Here is a 19,735-nt window from a genome sequence, read left to right as displayed (position 1 = left end):
GAAAGGAAATATTTCTGCAGAGTCCAAAGGCACATTGTCAGTTTTTTGAGTTATAGGTCATTTTAAAAAAAGCTCATTTGAAATCTGAATTTCTGTCTTAGCTCTTCTTTTCATCTGTCTAGCATAAAAATGATTTGTTAGCACTCAGGCTTTCGAGACCGGTCATTTACAAGGCTACAGTTAATACCTTGAACTGTTATAATGAATGATAAGTAAGTTTCTGGAAAAGCTCTAAAATCTGATTTTCATGTTTGATACCAGTTGCTGACTCTTAAAGATTGCGTACAAACTCAAGATGGAAGCACAGTTTATCTGACATTTTGTTACCAAGAGGTACTCATGCATTTGGCCGGTGCTGCTTGTTGATGGAGGTATAGGACTGGACTAGACAGAGCTCTTTGCAGATCAGATTTATCATATTCTCAATTCCCAGTCAGTCATAACTCCTTCAAAATAAATTAATTATCTATATTTGGAGGAAGTAGATGGTGATGAGGTTACTATCACATTAGTACAGATATCTGGGAACAGATCCAATTCATATGGCTCTATGCTGTTCATATTCATGTTGTTTAATCACTCCTACTAACTTGTAAATGTGTCAAATGAGTGTTTTTTCTTTAGCACTGAGTTTGGTGAAGGTCAAAACCATGTTCTGTAGGTATGAATATGTTAGCTTCTCCTCTTATGGTTAGTATTAGAAGTACTAGAACATACTTATAGTTAAGAGCAATGAAAGCTTACTTTGGGTTGTGCAGACTAGAGTAAGATGAGCATGATGCATACATAAGGACCTGTTTCGGTTTTTCAGTATCTCTGTGCAAGAAGAAGTCAATGTCAATATGTAGCCTTCATCACTATGTATTCCCTAGTGAATTTAATGATTCTGGAAAAGATCTGTACTAATGAGTCCAACTGGCACAGAAGGCTTTTCTTCCACCTAAGAAAAATGTCCTAGCCTCCAAAATCAGGTAGCTGCATGTAAACTTCATCTTATGAATGTTCTTTGCCTGCATTTAATTCCTGAACTGTAATTTGGCATCAGTTAAGAAAGTCCAAGCTAGTGTAGGCCAGATGTGTGCCAGGCACTGCTCTAACTCTGTCTCAGAAGAAACCAGGACACAGTTTAACAGCACAGACAATAGTTTTTCAGTGACTGAGAATACTGCTTAGCAGGGTTTAGTTTTGTGGCATGTTTGTAGCCAATACAGCCAATTTTGTTGTGATAGCAACATGGGAGATGATAATCTGTGTGCTTTCCCAGATTAAACTAAGAGGATATTAGACCCTTGGAATGAAAACATGGAAAAAATACTTATTTAAAGTTCTGTAGATTCCATAATGCTCAGGGCTCTTCATCCACGGAGGAAGGGAAGACTTGGCAGTTGGTAAGATATTCCTGTTCCAGAATAACATTTTCTCCCTTTGCCAAGGGGGAAAACTACAAAAGTTTTGAGTGTTAGAGCTTTTGAGTGTTACAAATTTTTTTAAGGTTTTTTAGGCATGACAGGCTTCCTGCAGTCTGCCTCTTGGTTTGGTGCAATAGCTGAAAAAACAGGGCAACAGAAAGTGAATTGGATAGCCAGCGGGCCTTCTCTCTTTTTAAGGTTGCATAGTATCTTGCCGGGCTATCTTTGCAATCCTCTATCCCCCGACTGCAGTGTCTGATTTCCACTCTTCTCAGCCCCAAACGGCTAGACTTCAGAGACCTTCTCTCATATTCCCTTGATCCTCCTTCCTCTGTATCCTCAGCGTTTTCCCTACAACTGGAGCTCTAAGGAGGAAGCAAGCATTGCATTGAAGTTATTCAGCATTGCAGAGCGCGTCCCTGACGCTGGAGAAACCAGAAAAGGACAGAGGCTTGGATGAAAGGTGATGGAATAAGACAATAATTCAATTGCTGAACTGAGCTGAAGACTTAGAAATTGCTCCTGAACTCATTGCATCAGGAATACTGCTGCTTTGCTAATTCAGAGAGTTTATATGAGATGAAGTTCATTAATGCATGAGAGATGTTTAGACAAAACCATGGTGAGTGGCAATGTGAAGTCAGTGCCTCTATCAGTAGTCACTCGTGAACTGTTTTACAGTCTCTCCTATAGTGTTTTCTCTGTCTCAAATTATGTCATTTTTTTCTTTTAGAGAGATACCATCAGCAGGAGGCTCACAAATGTCAACTGTAATTAAAAATGTAATTTTCAAAGGCATTTTGCAGTTTATTCACATGGTAAATGGTTTCCTACCCTCTGAACTTTCAGCCTGCTGAGCTGAGCTGAAGAGTTAGACATTTTCTTAAAATCCTTGCATTCTCTCACAAGCGTAACAAGGCACTTGTCAGCTGAACAAGTTGGCAATGAAGAGTTCAGCTAATGGTGAAGAGCCTGAAAACACAAAAAAAGAGGTTGTTTGTTCACCAGAGTTTTCATCCCTATCAAATTACTTACTGAAACTTCCATTCTGCTATAATGTTTTAGTCCTTTGTTTCTTCTTTTGCTCCTTTCCTACTTCAGATAGGACTTTCTTGTTTCTCTATCCAAATGAAAGTACAATCCTATTAAAATCTAAATCTGTCTTTTCTCTGGACTGTGATGCCTGAGGCCTGTTGGATAGCTGATTATATTTTAGATGATTTCCTTTGTCTGGTATCTGAGCACCTAACAATCTGAAATATTTTTTTCCTTGTGACATCTCTGTGAGGAAAGGAAGTGTTGTTATTAAATATTCATTGAACAAGAGGGAGGCTGATTCCATAGCGCAGTGATTAGGTCGGACACCAGGTTCATGGTAGCCTCAAGTCACTTGTCCATCATTATTATACAAAGTAATTGAGCAGTTGGGGGAACTGCCTTACCCAAAGAGAATAGCTTGGTTCAAGCTCTTCTGTGGGATGTGGAAGGTCTTGGGTCCAGCTTCTGCCTCACATTGGGCTTTCAATTCTTATTCAGGACCTCTAATTTAGGGCTAACTCCATCCCTATTTATTTTCCCTGTACTTCCAGCTGCCTGCTCGTAGGTTCACTAGGGCTCTGCTCCCTGTTGCCTGCCTATCCTAGCTCTGCTGCCTAGACTGACAGATGACAAGTTTTAGGATATTCTCCTGGCCATTGTGAGAATCCCTTTGCAAAGCATTAGGCTAAGCCAGAACCCTGAGTGGCTTAGGAGTTGTTGGGTAGTGTCGGTGGTTAGGTGGATTTGGCAATGCAGAGGTTTATGAGATTAGGTGGGAGCTAAGCAATGGTATTGAGACCTGCCAAGGTTTTACATGATAGATGGAAGTGCCTGCTACCTTGGAGGAGTGAGGTAAGTCTATCAGGCTAAATCTCTTACCTATCCTGGGGATTTATCTCATGGATGAATTGTACAGAGAGAAGCAATTGAACATGAAGGGAAAAGAGACATAAATGCAGTGCATTGTACCTTGCAGTAGTTGTTAAAGACAGTGAATTTAGTGAATTAGCTGAATTAACAAATTTTATAAAAAAGAGGGTGAGGGGACAAAGCCTGTAATTAGCAAGACCTACTGGTGATTACCTTTAAGATTATTTATTTATTTCTTCTTTTTTTCAGGCTGCAATTTATCAATGTTGTTTTAGACTTTACATTCTAGAGCAAAGATTATCTTCCTGTGCTTAGAAAATATGCCACTGTCACGTAAATAAGTTTCTGTAAAACACGGACTGTACACCTCCCCACTGCCCTTCGCTTTTCATGTGAAAAGCTACCTAATACTTAAGCCCCAGGCATATAGTTGAGCATTCTCTTCTTTTACAGAATTGTTAACAGAGTTATATCAGGCAATTCTCACATCTAGTAGAAAGCTAGGTGCTTCTTGTGTGTGAAGCTCAGACTTTATGTGGGAAGACAGCCCTTGGACACTGACCCTGTGGTGTGCTGCAGGCACGTGGCGTTTTGTACCTGAAGTCATTGTCTCTGGCTATGCATATTGGAACATGCACTGTGGCCTGGTTCTGGCCAGGCCAGAGTCAACCTCCCCAAGCAACCAGCCCAGGTGAGCTGAGTCAGCACAGTCTGTTTCCACACCACCTGGCATCACTCCCCTATAAGAGGGGCTGCTCCAGGAGGGGTGTTTCTGGGTGCCTCCAGGTCAGTCTGAGTGTGGCAGGGGCATTAGGTTGGTCAGGCCTTGTGTTGGGCTGGTCAGTCCTTGCAATGCTCTGTAATCATTGGGTGAGTGAGGTACTCTGTGCTGTGTTATCACTGAGTGTGAGTGCAATTGGCTGTTATTGTTGCCCTTTCGTGGTGCTTTTGTCAGTAACCTGTCCTTATCCCAACCCACAGAGGCTCTGTCTGTTTCTCCTCCAGGAGCGCGCAAGCGGCATGTGGTGCTCAGCCACTGCTTGGGGCTGAACCACCACAAACTGAAAGACTACAGCATCACTGAAGCCTAAAAGACAAGTTCCTTCAGAAATTTCATATTCTGAGTTTTTCATATATGTGTGCTCGATTGTCCTCTGGAAGGGCACAGTGCTTGAGGTTCACATCAATCAGACTTTTCAGAGTGGTTCAGGCTTTCTCTGTGGCTATCAATCATCGTGGAGGTACTCCAGGGCAGGAGCGGTGCAACCCATCGGTCAATGAGCAGCCTCAGTTCATTAACATACAATGTTAGTCCACTGAGAATAAATACCAAGTAACATATTGTCTACTGCCTACAAAGATCTGAAATATAGCAGGTCAGCTAGTTTTACTTGGTTTTTTCCTCTGGCAGATTTCCTTTTACCCTTCAGAGTAGTTCTGCACGAGAATGCATGCCTGAGTATCGCAGTTAAGAACAGACACTGTATTGGGCTGATTCCATGACCATGCATGTTCTAGGTGCTCCACTTTCACTTGCAGGTGTAACTTTAACTAGGTTAAAGGAAGCATTGAGAGACCGTTTTGCCTTAGCAAATACCGTTCTTTCAAATGAATATATCTAATTATGGTTTTTTTTCCCCAAAGAATAAAGAAAATAATAGCAAGGGGGAGAATGAGTGTTTTCATAGTAGTGCAGTGTTTTCTTTTAAGTATGACACTGTAATTTTTCTTTTTGAAATGACTTCTGATTCCTGACAGAGTTTTATTTGAGAGAGAATTCTGTGATGTTTGGAGCTTTTTCCCTTGTTAGGATGAATCTAACTTTTGAAATCTTGAAATCCTCCCCAAAATGGATTTGAATTCTCTGTGCAGTTCTCACTAGCAATAGGTAATTGCCTAAAACCACAAAAGGCACAAAAGGAATCACAGTATTTACTAATTACATCTCAGACACTTCTCCCTGCCTAGTTGGCAATGGCAGAGCTCTGCTTCTCCTTCATCTATAATTTTTCTTCCTCATCTGCCCAAATCCTTTACCTGCTGCCTGTATTCATGCTGTACAAATGGCTCTTGTAAATTGCTGAGACTATGACAACAAAGCTGAAAAAATGATGCAGTAAATATAAGAACTGGCTACGAAAAGGCAACATAAAGGCAAATGTTGCCATATATTTAACAATGGCCAATGCAGTTTTAAAGGGCACCAAGAGTGATTTAGATTTTGCATTGTTTTTGCACTTTAGTGTTTTATTCTTTATTTACATCAACATACCAGAGAGAAGAAGCCATTCCAGTCTTTCTCCTAATCTGTCTTATAACAAGACTAGCTAAGAGGGCCTTTGAGGGCTTATCTTACCTCCTGCAATACCTTATATTTGATGCTTCAGAGATCATGAAATTATTAAAAATTCAGCCAAGTCTGTTGATTCAATGACACCCCCTGGCAAGCTGACTAAAGTGCTGGGGAAATATTTTATTAATCTTAAGTGAACCAGCAATTAATTTAATGTGTAGAACCCTTCAAATACTGTGTGATAACCCAGAGGCTGGAGCAGATAGTTTTCCTGACGATCTTCTTAATTTGAGGTATTTTAGTTGAGTCTCTTGCAACACCTTTTTCCAGGAGAAAGTACTCTGTCTCCCAGTAACCTTGACTCTAGGTATGCATAGCTGTCCTCATCTGGACATACCAGCAAAGAGTTTGGAGGCTTCCCATCAAGCACAGGAATCCTTCATGATGACTGTGCTCACTAGCTGGGTTGAACTGCTTGATCTCTTTCATGAAATTCAGTCTCAATGCATTTACTGCTCAGCAGGAGTCCTCTAATTCCAGTGTAGATAGACTGCAATAAACTTCCAGAGGAGAAAGTAATATACTGACTTTTAAAAACAGTATTGATGTTTAAAATCTCATAACTGCAAGGCATTTAGTACTGTTTGAACAATGAGATTGCTTAATCGACTGATCATATTGAAACGTGTATTTCTATAGATCTCTTATTCACATTTCAGCTTTAGCAACAGTAAAGTCAGTTGGCTTTGACTCATACAAAGCTCATTTAAGAGCCTAATCTAATGACCACCGCATTCCACTAGGAAGTTTTATCCAGATCTTATTGGGTTTTCAGTAAATAAATAAATAGATAAACCAACAAAAAAAAAAAAGATCTGTGCTAGAGGATGAAAGTTTGATTGGGTTTACAAAGTGTGCAGGCTTAATTTATCCAAATCTGTGCAAAGAGGCATTTCCTCTGTTGATTTGAGGAGTCTGGCCCAACACACAGCATAAAAATGACAGAACATGTCCTGTACTATTTTGCATTGGTGAGCTCCCTGAATGGCTCGAAATTTTGCTGAGAGGGCAAGAAAATGAAAATAAAAATAAATATAATTGCATAAATTCTGTTATTTTGTCAATTCTGCAATTGGAAACTCATTTATACAATGCTCCAAGGGAACTTTGTTTCGTAATGGGTGTCTTCATATTCTATTCTGATTTTTTTTTTTTGTTAATGTGAACCTCTTGCCCAAACAGCTCTTGAGTCCCTGTTTAATTAAAAGACAGACACCCTTAGGACATCATACAAATTTGTCAGCAATGTATTGTCACTAAAATGCTTCAGTGTTAATCATGCAGTCTTTGTCTTGGGTTCGTTCGAATCTAAAAATAATGAGAAGAAAGGTGAGAGTTGTGCTTTTAGTGGCCCTTCAGTGCTGTAGCAAATTGCAATCTGGCATATTTCCCCTCACAGGTCACATCCCTCCTTTAAAAATGTCCTCATCACTGCCATTTTGGGAAATCTTTGAACGTCTCTGCAAAGCGTGCCTGTCACTGCCGTGCTTTGCTGGAAGCATTAATTCCCTGAAGAACAGTCAATGATAAATTTGTGCATTTGATGTGGGAAAGGATGAACAAGAGGGAAGGAGCTGAGGAAAGGGGGGAGGCTGTTTTGAGCTGAGAAAATATAGAAATTATGCCTGGGTATTGGTTCATATCCTTTACATCTTGCAGATGTCATCCTACATCAACATGAAGGTTTGTTTACAGCATTTTTCAGTGAAGCATGTCTGTCTTTAAAAGATTGCTGAAGCTGAGGAGTAGTTTGGAAACTGGAATAGGACCAATGCAAGGAAAGGACCAGTTGGGGTACTAGTAGGGGTTCTTGCATCGTGGTTATGACAAAACAGCCACACAGGTGTCCCACAGTGGGGCTGACTGACCTCAGCTTGGCAGTTTACTGGAGGAGGAGCTGGATGGGCAGTCCTTGACACAAGACTGACTGTCTGTCACTGGCACGACAGCTTCTCCTCCTCGTGACCCCAGGGACTAATGTGCCAAGCTCCTGAGGCGCTAGTTGTCCTGGGAAGAAGAGAACAGCACCTCTGGCATGGTTAGTCTTCTTCAGCTGGTGCAGAGGTAACAAGCTGTGTCTTGCACAAAAATGGGTTAATGAGAGGTAGTGTCTAGTGTCACTATGTAACTATGTGAACACTCTAGATCATTAATCCATAACAATAATTTGCAATGTCTTTGGAAGTGAGCCTCTGTTGAAAAAAGTGGTAGCTTTGCATGTCTTTCCAAGCTCAGCAGCAGCTGAAAACTGCTTCTGCTGTGACCTTTAGCCTTTGTTTCACCCAGCAGCCTTTGGGTAACTCATGGTTTCATCCTGCAGCACCACAAGCTCCTGGCACATGGTGGAGGGATCCATGAGTTGGCTGGGCACAGAGTAAGCTCAGGGACAGAAGAGCTGATTGACGTGGGTCCCGTGTGGTCTTTTGGTCCCATACAGGACTTGCTCATCTTCTAATTTCACGTAATGGCTTTCTAATGCAGTAGATGTGGGTAGCACTCCTCTATGCCTGTTGCAGTGGTCTCTATTTCTGCCCAGATGTTCTTGTCAAGCTAGAAGTGGGAATTAACTGCTGTAGCTTCTCATGGTGCACTTTTCCCAGGAAAAGCAGTCAAACGCACAAGGGCTCTTTCATGAAAAGCTGCTTCTCCCTTTTTGTTGCCGTAGAAATATTGAGACTGTGAACTGAAGACTCTTACTTGTTGATTGTAAGTGCAGAGAGTTGGTTGAGTACAAGGTACTGGGTTTGCTGCTACACAGCTGACAATATGCTTTCCCATGAGAGGACGATATGCGGGGTAACTGTCATTATCTGACTAGGAGCTGAAGGGCAAGTAATCCTTGGGGACAACAGGGGAGAGTGGGGAGGACTTTTACAAGATGGACAGCCTGATAAGATGTGTTTCAATCTAAGAAAAAATGTTATGTCAAATTTTATATGGATATGTGTATATTTTTGATACCTGTCTATGAATTCAAACTGTGTACTTCCTTGTCTGCACTTCCTTTCCTGCATAGTTTTCACATAAGGAATACTTTTCCAGTTGAAACTTGAATCTCTGACTTGAATAAACGAGACACTAAACCATGCTGCCTTCACTTTAAAATACTGCTTTGAAAAATAAGAGACATTTCTCTTTACAGCTTGCTATTGTAATCTGGGCATCAAAACCTGTCTGAAATCGTTGTCAAAGATTTGCTAGAAAACTGCAATTCTAAACAGAACCTAGGATTTCTGTCACTCATCAGAGGAGAGACTCTTGTCCCAGATGTGGTACCTATCTGTCTCACTATGTATACGGAAATGATGTGTGTTTATGTGAGAGAAAGAAAATGCAAGGAGTTGCAGATCTTCAGTTATAAAAGTTTTAAAATATAACCATATTTTTTCCACATATTTATTACCTAAAACTGCTCCACTGAATATCAGCGCTAACTTTCAAATAGGGCCAAATCTTCAGCCAGCAAATGCCATAGCATTTTATTTCAAAGGAACTATGCTGATAGATAGAGAGGATCGCCTGTATAGTATAATACATAGTATAGTACAGAATCATAGAATCATGGAATGTTTTGGGCTGGTGGGACCTCAAATATCACCCAGTTTTGACCCCCTGCCACAGGCAGGGACACCCTCCACTAGACCAGGCTGCCCAAAGCCCCATCCAACCTGGCCTTGCACACTGCCAGGGAAGGGGCAGCCACAGCTTCTCTGAGCATATAGAGAATCATAAAGGTTGAAAAACACCTCCAAGATTATCTTGTCCAACTGTCCCCCCCACGTCTCTCAATGTCTCACCACCCTCACAGTGAAGAATTTTTTCCTAATGTCTATGTCCTGGTTTTGGCTAGGATAGCGTTAACTTTCACAAGGAGCCAGGACAGGTGAGCCAGGCTGGCTAAGGGTGTTTCCATACTTTGTGACATCATGCTCACCATAAAATGGGTCTAGGCGAGGAGGGGTATCTCAAGGACGGACTGAGTGTGGACTGACCCTCTTGTTGGTCATTAGGTTGGAAAAGTACCTGGTGTTATCACTGTTGTGTATATTCTGTTATGAATCCTGTTGTTGTTTCTCTCTCCCTTTGCTGTTCCAGTAAACTGTCCTTATCCGAACCCACACTGTTTGCCTTTGTCTCACCATTCCTCTCTTCATCCCACTGGGGAAAGAGTGAGTGGTGCATGGTGTTCAGCTGCTGGCTGGGGCTAGACCACGACAGTCTAATCTAAATCTACCTTCTTTCAGCTTAAAGCCATTACCCCTTTTCCTATTACTATGCTCCCTGACAGAGTCCCTCTTCAGCTTTCCTGTAGGAAAGGCTGCAGTAAGATCTCCCCGGAGCCTTCTCTTCTACAGGCTGAACAAGTCCAACTCTCTGTCTGCCTTCATAGGAGAGCTGCTCCAGCCCTTTGATCATCTGTGTGGCCCTCCTCTGGACTTGCTCCAACAGCTCAATATCTTTCTTGTACTAAGGACCCCACAACTGGATGCAGTACTCCAGGTGGGGTCTCACCACAGCAGAGTAGAGGGGCAGAATCACTTCCCTTGACCTTCTGGTCGCACTCTTTGTGATGCAGCCCAGGACACAGTTGGCTTTCTGAGCTGCAAGCATGCATTTCTGGCTCATGTTGAGCTTCACATCAATCAACACCCCCAAGTCTTTCTCAGGGCTGCTCTCAATCCATTCTCTACCCAGCCTGTAGTTGTCTTGATTCCTGTATGAAAAATAAAATTCAGCATGTATGACTTTATACAGAAAGTGTGCCAAACCATTAGGAAAAATAGAGTCAGGGATGCTGAACAGCTTATGAAAACCAAAAGCGTGAAATGCAATTCCGAAGCATCCTGGAAGAAATGTGGGAGAGGAAATCTGTGGGTGCCTTTCCACTCTCTCAGCTGGTCTTCTTTGAAACAAAAATATCGTGGTGGGTCTTGTATATGGAGATAGAGCACCCAGCACTCATCCACCCCGGGTGAAGAGAGGGGAAAGCTGCTCTGAATCAGTGTCCGTACCTATGTTGGGTGTGTTTTGCCTTCTGCTACTTGTACTGACCTGTTTGTTCTTTCTCTGACTAGATGATAATGATGGACTTTGAAAACTCTATCCTTCTCATAGTAGTGTTGTCTACTTATCCAAGGAGCAGGATAGAACAAAATGCTTTTTTTTGGATGGATTTCTTGATGTTAACCAGTAGAAACTGGGGGAGGGATGAGGGGCTGGAGAGGTCTGTGGATCACTCAAGCACTCATCCTCTGTGTAACTGCCTGTGTACACATGTACATGTATGCAGGCACTTGTCCTGTCATTCTCCCTTATTTTGCCTTACAAGGAGGAAGAGTCTTCCAGAGTGCCCCCTCGCTCAGCAGAGCTGCTCCTGCCGTGTGGGTACAAGGTCTGGGGCTCTCTGCAAATGCAGGTGACTGAGAAAAAACTACTTTACATCTAGGGGTGAGATACAGTATCACCTTGAAAATTCCCCTGCCAGAGGGACTAATATCCGTAATTACTCCAGTAAACAACAAAGGCTTTTGGGGATCCCGAGTCTTTAGAAAGCTGGATCTCTTTTTACAAGCATGGCTTTTGTTGTGTTTTCTAGGTCAGTTTTTGGTGTTGAGACCCCTGGTGCTTTCTCAGGAGTTCTCACATAAAGGATGTGAAATTATGTGGCCCCTGGGCCAGCCCTTCTGAGCCTGAAATTAATTCATGCAATGGAGGAAGGTAGGAGAAATCATGGGGTCAAAGAGAATGATGTGGGCACTGCCATTGGCAAAAACATCACCGGTAGTTTTGATGTGCATTTTCTTCAAGAGGACTGATTTTTCTCTTGCTGAATTTATTCTATTGTTGTAGCTCTTTCAAATTAAAAGAAAAGAGAAAAAAAATGAAGCCTTTGATTAATATCTGATTTGATTTGAGCTTTGTCAGTGATGGATGCATTTAAATATTCCTGTCAGGGTGAGCAAGAGTGAGGTATTTCTATTAGGAGCACAGCATGTAGCCTTCTAAGGAAACACAAACCTTGCATCTTGAGTTTCGGAGCTGCTGAACCAACAGTAAGAGCAGACATGAAAGTTTCCGTCAGCTGAAAACTGTGAAATGAAGTAAAAAGCAGTAAGAAAGTGCTCAACCTCTGAAAAACCAAGATCATATACATTGGGGATATTACAATAACCTTCCCTACTTAATGTTGCTTTTTCTTTTTTATTCTTCCATGATAAAAAAGAAAGATTGAGCCTGAAACCCAAACAGAACGTTGCAGGGGTAGATTCTCCAACATGATTCTTTAAAACTTACGTGCTGACACAGGACACCAGATCTACAGGTAGGGAAAATGGGAACAATTCCTCTCAAGGTAAAACCTCTGATAGAAAAAGAAGTCAGCTGAATTACACCGCTGAATTCAACCTGAAGATCTCACCTAAGGCTTCATTAGACATTTTTAAAGTCTACCTTTCTTACTAAAGTAGGTTTTATTTTTCTTTGTTTTGGTTTTTTTTTCCTTTTTGTAATACTTTTTTTTAGGCTTCACAGGAGTCGCTCACCATAAATACAAATCAACTGTTTGTCCATTCCCAATTTACTCATCCACACACCAGGACAGCAAGTTAATTGCAAGAGTTCCCTGTGGGAATGGTGAACTTAAATATGCCTGGTGTATATTGTTTAGGCAGCAGAGTGAAGAAAGGCACAAGTCTTGAAGAAAGACACAGGAGTGGAGCTGGGAATGAAAAAGGATATAAAAAAAATCCTCCCTGTCACGGGCCAATTGACTTTGTAAATAATTGCCTTGTCCCCCTGGGAGGCTCAGGGGTAGGAAGGAATTTAAAGACTGTTTATTGCTTTAGGACAGGATCCACAGGCGGACTCTGGTGGTTTAGTGCTTTTTAGTGGAATCCGCAGCACTTAGGGGTGACTCATAAATGGTCTTTATCTCCTAAAATGCCATGCTAGGCTCCCAGATCCAAAATCTATATTCTCATAAATGATTGCAGCTGCTCCAGCCTTGGAGGTATCTAAAGAACATAGAAACCAGAATTCCTTCCAGTAAAACTTGCATTTACTCTGCAGCCTGTGCATAAGTGCTTTGGTCTTGACATCACTGAGTGGCCTGGCACTTTTCTCAGGCCTGTTTACCTGGTTAGTGTCTTGTCATCTCCAGAGCTCAAGGGCTTTGATTTCACAGGCGCTTTAAAAACCAGGCTGTTCATAAAACATGGCTAACAGAACAGGAGCAGAATGTCCCTTTTACCCAACAGCACACCACGTAGCATAGTCTCTAACTGCCAAAGATGAACGTTCAGCTTCTCTTTCCACCTGAGGGGATATGAACCTGGCAGAACAATCGTACTAGTAGCAGCCTGATGCTATAGAAGAAAAACCCTCAACATGTCCCACTTCACTGTGGTATGGAGCAGTAAGTTTGTTGATCTAGGCAGTACCAGCCCTAGTGATGGGCGCACTCTGCACAAGGTGGGAGCTTTTTTCCATTTTCTGCAGTGGAGAATTTTTTTATTAAGCATTCAGTGCAGCAAGGCCTGGAGAGTCACAGCTTCTCTTGCTTTCCCTCTTCCTTTCTGTTAAATACCCCGTTATCCCCTGTGAGTGACAAGTCTCTCCCTTACATTCTTATACACATCAAATCGTCTGCATTCTGGCAGCTGGGGCACTGTGGAGAAGATGGGTGGTCAAGCTCTTTGCCTAGAGGGTGGACATCAGCTCCATCATCCACCTTCTGGGCACTGGCTGTGGAGCAGTCAGGATGCAGTAATCATATTCAGATCCAAAATTAAGCTCAGCATATAAGATAGGTATATGTGAGTAGCACAGACTCAGTGTTGGGGTGTTCTTGATGTATTTGAGGTGTGTCTTTCTGACACCCATGGATGTATATCAATAATAAATTAGATAGTTTTAAACTGTAGCTAATTCTAGGAATAGCTGGAAAAGAAATATTTTCAAGATTTCTGTTCTGACTTTGAAAACCTAAAGCGATGCTTAGAAGCAGGTGTTATTTCATGCATCTCTCTTTTACAGTATCTCAGCTCTTGAGTTGTACCCAAATTATTGGCCTGAACAGGAGATGTATTTCCATACAATGCTGAGATATGAAGCAATAATCATTTACTGTCCTAATGGTATCAAAGCAGTTGAAGCTGGTCCTTATTTTGTTAGACAATGGTCAGTAAGGTTGATTAACAGAAGAGAATTTGTTGGCTGTTATCAAAGCCCTGATGGCACAACCTGTCAATAGAAAGGACATAGTGATGCAACTAACTAGTCAGTTTCTAAACAAATCAAGGGTTTGCTTTAACAGTCAGGTATGTAAAGGTCTGTATCTTTTTTTGTGTTTGTGTGATTACTTCCACAACCACAGGGGTGCAACACCTAATATATTATATAAGAAGGCTTCATCATATACCCATCAGTCTGTAACCTCAAATATCAAGAGGCTTTCAGTGCAACTCCTGAAGTTGATGAGACACAAGGCCAAAACCCCTTCTCCTTCTTGCACACTTGGTGGTTTCCTATTTGCTGCCCTTTGCATTTCATCAGAATCAGGCATCACAGCATTAACTTACCCCCTGCCTCGGGCTACTGAGATCCTGGGTTACAGAGCTAGCATGGAAACATTTTTACCTCCTCTGCAAGGCAGCCCACAGTGCTTTTGTCCCCAGGACCCACCTGAGCTGCTCCAGGGGCCATTGCATGGACTGTCTGTGCTGAGAGCAGACACTCTGCCTGCCCAGGGTTACTCTTCTGGGATCAGGAGTAACAGTGGCACGAGGAGGAAATTGAGTGCAGGGTGGTGGAGAGATTTAGCTGCTGAAATTATTGAAGGATCTCATCCTCTATATCTTTTCTTGTCTGTAAGCCATGGAAAGTGACACTTCCATGGCTCATCAGGGCCAGGCAGGCTCAATGGCTGTTCTCAGTGCGAGTGGTAATAAGACAGATACACTTAAGATATATAGAGTGTTGCATCACTGACTGCATTTGGCCTCTTCTATTGATCATGATCTAATCTGGCATTTTTAACTTGTCTTCATTAGTTATACAAGAATCACTTTTTTAAAAGGAAATTATATTGGCCAGTCACAGATTTTCCTGGTGCTTTCCTGTGTTCAGGATCTGAGGAGATTCTGAAGTTTTCAAGGAGAATCAATTCTGTTCTGCAACAGCTATGACTGCCCATACACAGTACCCTTTTTTTCCCCCCACACACTTTTATTCCATGTCTAAATATGGATTTACATGACAAATTGTAATGGTGCACTGCAAGCTGTTGTAGCCTGTTGGGTAAATGATTAACATTTCAAATATATTTATAATTTAATTTCTAAATACTTACTCAAAGGACTATAATGGCTCTATTCTAATTTATCTTATATTCAATCCAATTTTTGTAACATTTATTAATTCCTTTTATTCCTGATTCAGAAGTATAACATGCCAATTAGAAACAGATTAAAAAGCCTATTTACTCCAAACCATTGCATGCCATCAAGTAAATAAAACATTGTAAAAAAGTCCCTGATTATGCATAGTGTAATAAGCATGCTTACAATTACATATTTCTGTAGTAGACCATAATATTTAGCACATTCTCAGCTGGATTCATTGCTTATTGGCTTCAACTGTGTATTTACATTCTTTTATGCAACTCAAAACTTTCCCAGGTGTTTCTACCTTAGCTTCCCACAGACTTTCAAGCAACATAGAGCAACTATAATTTGTGCTACCAGACTCTTTGCAAGGAAGTGTTTTGAACAGCAGCTTCTGTCTGCCCTGGTAAGAAACTTGTTAGCTGTAGCTGCATGGACTTTTTCACATATTCCATTTGGATCAAGAGTTCTCAGCACATTAAAGGATATAGATTTATTATTTTTGGCAACATGCATAAACCTTACTACCAGTCAGATTTCCACATCTGGTTGTTGTTGTTTTCCTTATGATACAAGAGAGAGTTAAGTAGTTCTTTGGTTTTACCAGACAATCATACCAGAAGATGGAGGCCTCAGAATTACCTGTGTATTCTGCTAAGCCAGCAGCTGGAAAGGGATGACTCCTGTTCTGTTGGTTAATTTACTGCAGCCCCATGGATGATCCAGTGAATTGATACATGGCTGGGAATGGACCTATTCCAACTTCTGGCAATCATATCCCAACAATAATTTCCAGGTACCTCGATTCCAACACCCAGGAGTGAGTACTCTGCTAGGATCTAGGGACCTTGGGGCAGTTCTTCTTATAATGACTTTAGGATCATGACTAAATATTTACTAAATTCAGGAGAAGAAATAGCTGTATCTTTTCTTTTCTCCACACCACAGAGGTGGTTGGCAAATGCTGCCTTTTCTGTGTGAGAAAAGGCATGGAAACTAAGACCTATGTACTCTGTCATAGGATTATATTGCATATCAAGGCTTATATTGAGAAAGTAAGAACTTGCACACTTGTAGAACAGGGATGATCCTCTCCAGAGAAAAGAAGGAACGTGCTTAGATAAACAATTCTGACTGCTAGCTGTAGTAACCAAGAAGACACAAAGAAACTTCTGTGGTTTCAATCAGATGTATCAGAGCCTTCTCTCATGACTCCAGATGATCATTTAGCCTGCCCACATTCACCATAGGATGGCAACCAAGGGGAAATGTGCGTTGTTATGACAATACAGGAATATGAAATAATGTTGTCTGCCAGAAGCATTGGGCAACCCTGTGACCTAAGTCAACTCAACCAGAATCCATTAAATGATTTAATTTTTGTCTATCCAGCTATTGATTGCACTTAGAGTGCAAGAACAGCAGTGACAGCAGCAGTGTTGAGAGTCTGAACAGAATTATTAAAAGACACTGCTTGGCAAAGTGAATGGATGTCTGATAGGAAGGACTTAAAACAATAAATCTTTGACAGCGCTGATTCAGTCTTTGTGAAATGACTAACTGATTGCCAGAGACTTTTAATGTCAAAACATCAGATTGTGCAGGTGCCTGAAAATAAGCCTGCATTGTAATACTGGTGTCTTTTGTTTTTTTCCCGGCAGTAAAGAAATGCTTTCAGGTGTTACAAAAGAGGATGTGTGATATGAAAAATGGGGATAACACAGACTGCTGCTCAAAGGGGAATGCTAATGTGTTATTACGGGAATTATGATATACTCACTGTGCATTTGTGGTGCAGGGGTTTTTATACCCAGGTAGATGGCTAATTTATCTCTCAAACACAAGACCTGTATTGATGGCACAACAGCCTAGTAGCTGAGGTTGCTTCAAAAACGAACACAAATCTCTTTCCTGGAGTCTGAGGCCTGGGAGGTGCATATATTTAGCTGTAGATGCCTTTACTTTTGTCTTGAGTCTTTATGGAGCATGAAGGCATGAGAGAGTGAGCTTGCCCCCTCCTGGTTTGCCCATAGCATCATAGGATTTGCAGATGTGGTTCAACTACCTGTGAGTAGTCTTGCTGGTAGGCAGGAGCAATGAGGCGAATAAAGCATTTTTTTGTATCCAGTTTCAACCCAGACACAGATAAGTAAGTTATTGTGGCTGCCTTCATGATTGATGAAGCAGAGTTGAAATCCACTGGCGAAAGACAACTTTATTCTGCAGGCAGGGGAGGAGCTAGCAGGACTGACCCTCAGAGAAGCACAGCACACTGTCCTGACTCTGAGGGCACTGCCACCCTAGCTGCTGGCCCTGACCTGCCCGCACTGTGCCTCCCCAGCCCTGCCCGTATGCAGGAGCCCCAGTTCTGCCCAGCAGAATGTCACTCATTCTGGTCACTAACCCCAGGTGCTTGGGCAGTGCAGGAGAGTGCCCTGGCAGGGACCCCGCTGCCTGTGCTGTGGTTGCTCTTGGCTCCTTGTTCATCCTTCCCTGTGGAGCAGCGCTGCTCTTGTGGCTCCCTGGTGCATTTGTGGGAGCAGTCACATCCTGCAGCAGCAGTCAGACTTGCACATACATTCAGTCTGGCTGGAGCAGACTGTGAGGAAGAGGAGCTTAGGGCTGAAAGCACCTGTTTTTCCAGGAGTTCAGAAAACCGTGTGCCAATAGCTGCTGCGGCGCTAAGGCTGTTGAATCTCAAGAGCTCAGGTACTTGTAAGGTGTTCAAGAGTCCTCTAGAAATATTGCAAAGCAGACTTCCAAAAGGCAGAAGAGAGAGGAGCTGAAAGCTAATTTCCAGCTTTTGTTAGGGCATAGACAGGGGAATAAAAACAATCACGTTACTGTACAATGTTCTTTTGTCGTTAACGGTTCGTACTGATGCATAAGAAACATGTACCATGTCTTTGAGGTGGATTCTTTGTACTAGGCATTAATGAATTTCAGTGCAGACTCCTATGAAGAGCAGTGCTAAAGGCACCCTGAGAGTTAGAAGTGTGAGTGGGGAAGCCCAAGAGGGTAGGGGGCAAGCGAGGGAAGTAATTTGGGAAAGGGTGAGTAGGTAGCTAGTTTTCCAAAGACACTCTTCATCAAGCTGAGAGAGAATAGTAAGTGTAAAGTATAGTGACTATCAGTAGTAGAGCTAACAAGATTCTTATGGGCAGACTTGGACTTTGCCCTGCACCAGCTTTTGCTGTTCCTTAGTAGACAGAGTGAAGAACACAAGCCTGTCTGTCACTGTGAGACCAAGAAGGGTCTGCTTATGTCCTGATTTACTACTAGCGTTTTGGGGAAAATTGCCAGCTGCATTCCTCAGAGGCAGAGGAGCAGAGCAAAGAGACAAAGGCAAGTTCACAATTGACAGAGTGCCCCTCTGGACATCAGTTGGTAGCAATCTGATGAAGTCTTGATTGGGCTTTAATTGCCAGTCTTTAAAGGACTCTTTTGTGGTAGTGGGAAAACCACAAGACAGACCTCTCTCTCTTCCTTATATGTTGCAGTAGCAGAGGTGGAGGAAGGAGTGTATTCTTCCTTTTTTAGATCCCTTTTACCACATTCCAGAAACCATTAACAGATGAGATCTAGAGCCTTCCTCTCTCAATACCAGAACCGCTGCCTCAGATCCTGCCGCAGTAAGGGTCGTCTCTCTTGGTCCTTGCTAGCTTCAAAGTCTGTGAGCTGAGGTTGATACTCCTTTTCTACCAAAAGGAAGCCCCATGTGGTTAGAATACATTTTACTGTAGAAACCATAGTTTGCACAATAATGACTGCCTGTTTTCAGTAATGCTTTTGCAAGAGGCTTGAAAGGTCTTGCACTGTATTTAGCATGCACAGTTGCCCTGTAAAATGTTGCTAGCGCTGTTTTTGTTGTTCCCCTTTAGAAGCGTGGCTTTACAATTTTTGATGGAGAAAGAAAAGAAATGCTTCACCACAAGTTGTGGTGTATATTTTGCCTAACACCTTTTTGACAAATTTCCTAAGAAATGTTTGTGGGGAAAAAAATAATAATCAAATGACATGTTCACTCCAAGTGAAATTCATAATACTTATACCTTACCTTAATAACAATTTATTTAGGGAAATAGACAGGAAACAAATTTCTGTCACTTGAAGTAAGTTCTTTGATCAGATGTTTCATTATCCACTCTCGCCACTGCACATAAATAAACCTTGCAGAATAGCCACCTCTAGTTCTTGTTGCATCTGCACAGCTGTAACAGTGTGTAACGCTGGACCCAGAGAGCACAGATTCTGCTGAAATCTAGGTAGGCAGACTAATGGAAAAAACCCACCCTTCTTTTTCATGTCACAACACATAACATAAAATTCTTTTTTAGAGCAGAAAACAAATATAAAAACTAGAATTAAAATTGTGTTTAAAATGCAGGATTTAACGTGTTTAAAAGTTACTACCTAAACTCCTAATGAAATCACTAGCAAGATTTAGCCCTGACTGTCTGCAGAATTCATGTTTGTTCAGCTGCTGAAGTCAAGCTCTGACAGTTGCAGATTGTTCCTTTTATGCCCTGAAATCCAGTAAGATAAACTCTGTGACACAGGATAATATATGAATGTATGCTTTCTTCCATTGTTGGGGGGCTTCAAAGCAACACAGTACTGCACTGTTCTAATCCTGCAATCTTTGTTTTAATGAAAGTTATTCTGCCCTCTCAAAGATGTGC

Source organism: Gallinula chloropus (assembly GCF_964237585.1).
Source record: "Gallinula chloropus genome assembly, chromosome: 2".
In the NCBI taxonomy this organism is placed as follows: Eukaryota; Metazoa; Chordata; class Aves; order Gruiformes; family Rallidae; genus Gallinula; species Gallinula chloropus.
Note: the sequence above shows the minus strand (reverse complement) of the source record.